This window comes from Gavialis gangeticus, unplaced genomic scaffold, assembly GCF_001723915.1.
Source record: "Gavialis gangeticus isolate Ggan-Ray unplaced genomic scaffold, GavGan_comp1, whole genome shotgun sequence".
Taxonomy (NCBI): Eukaryota; Metazoa; Chordata; order Crocodylia; family Gavialidae; genus Gavialis; species Gavialis gangeticus.
Genome location: NW_017729024.1, coordinates 44726997 through 44728958, shown reverse-complemented (window position 1 = coordinate 44728958; position 1962 = coordinate 44726997). Strand labels below are relative to the sequence as shown.

General features: G+C 52.3%; 1 long non-coding RNA gene across 1 annotated transcript; it reads right to left on the bottom strand.

The window, feature by feature from the left end:
* Window positions 1-43: 43 nt before the first annotated feature.
* Window positions 44-957, bottom strand: LOC109297346. Its single transcript, XR_002097293.1, has 3 exons — window positions 780-957; window positions 504-609; window positions 44-266 (listed from the first exon to the last, which is right to left on the bottom strand). It is a non-coding gene; the product is annotated as an uncharacterized LOC109297346 (long non-coding RNA).
* Between the last annotated feature and the right edge of the window lie 1005 nt (window positions 958-1962).

The window sequence follows — 1962 nt, the reverse complement described above, 5'->3', positions numbered from 1 at the left end:
CCACCCCCTCAGAGATCCCCTCACCCTGCATGGGGAGCCCCAACCTGGCCTGGCACTGACCTGCAGGGACTCCTGGAAAGAAGAGGCCTGGTACTGGGCATATTTGGCGATGGTAGTGTGGGAGCGGCTGCTCTCACAGGGCCAGACCTGGCGGGTGCCCGAGAGGTCCCAGTTCTCATCTGAGGGCTGCTGCACCTGGGTGCGCACTTCTACCGCATGCTCCCCACTCGCCTCCACCAGCGTCTTTGTGCTGAACAGGCCCAGGTCTGGGGGTGGGGATGGGTGGGGGCCGGGGTGTGAGAGGGTAGTACCACATGACCCCAGCTCCATAGCCCCCCCTCCACACACAGAGTAGGGGTGCCCCCCATACCAACGGTCTCTGCCAACCCCACTGCTGCCGACCTGCAGCCCCCAGGTCCCCCTACACCAACCTCAGCCCCAGACTCTGGCATAAGGACTGCCATGGGGCCACACCATCCCACAACCACCCCCCAGACACTCACTGAGGCGTAGGGAGCCGGCCAGCCCCCGGATGACAGTGATGGGGTTCTTGGGGTCAGTGCAGAACTGAAGCAGGACGGGTGAGAAGGCATCCCGCTTGCTTTCCAGCTGGGGGGAAAGGCAGGATGAGGGTGAGAACAGGCCCCCAGAGGCTGCCCCATAGCACGCTGACCCCTTGTTCCTGGGCTGTGCCTCCTTTTTCCCTTCCCCGGCCCAGCCCCACTGCTCATGGGCCTTCGCCAGGCCATGCCCCCCCTCTGCCCCTCTCAGTCACTCACGTAGATGCTGGGTGTGGGGGGGTTGAGCTTGTCCCGCGGCAGCTTCTCCTCCGAGTTGATGTGGGGCTTGACGGACTGGGCAGGCGACAGGTATGACTCCTTGAACTTGCCCTTCACCTTGGCATGCCTGGGAGGGAGCAACACTGTCAGGCTGGGGGAGGGGTGCACAGACCCCCAGGGCTGGGACCTGGAGGGGGGTCCCTACAATTTACAGGAACAGAGGGGGGGCATCCCTGGTGAAGCCAAGACCCCGAGGCCCCTGCATGGTGACGGAGGGAGCCACAGATGTACCCCAGCCTGTCCCAGGGTCACAGAAAGCAGCAAGAACAGGATCAGCCCCCATCCAAAACAACCCCAACACACACGCTCTTTTGGGTTCCTTTATATTTGCCTTTTGTTTTTTTGATCCTTTGGGGTTATATTTTTAAGTTCTTTCCCACTATCATGAAGCTTAGATGCTTACCTGCTTCTTTTGAAGAGAAGTGGAGATGATCACATGACTCCAGAAGCTGCAGAATGAAAAAGAAACATTAGATATCATGAGACAATTTTTTAAAACTTTACTTATCAGCCAGTCCAACCCATAAAAATAACTGATTTAACATTTAAAAATATATCCAATCCCCCAAAATATATACAAAGAAAGACTTAACCTTTATTAACTGCGCTACCACAACTCAAATGAATGTCCACAGAAGTTTTGCTCCCTTCCTCTCCTCCCCCGTCTCCAACACTCCCTCAGTGTTTCCATCAGTATCAAGCCCCCATGTTTCTTCATCTCTAGACCATAATTTACCTCCTCCTTTTCCCTATAACCCTACATATCACAAATCTCATTATCTTTTTCTCATCTCTGCTTTTAATTTCTAAATTTCTTCTAAATATGTTCTTAAGTGTTCACTCATAGAACTTGCAAAAAAAGTTTTACAAATTTTCTGTTTTGGAAGCAGGAAGAGATTCTTTTCTCAGCAAATTCCAAAAATGTCCAACAGATTTCCAAAGATGCATCTCTTGTTTTCCCCCCTGTGGAACGTGGACTTGATAGGAAAGCTCTCTTGTTATTAAAACTTCCCAGACTTTTTGAAACCAGTCAGGGATTCTAGGGGTGTCAGTTCTCTTCTAGGCTCTTGCAATTGTAATTCTTACAGAAGAGTGATCACTTTCCTATGACACATATATTCCA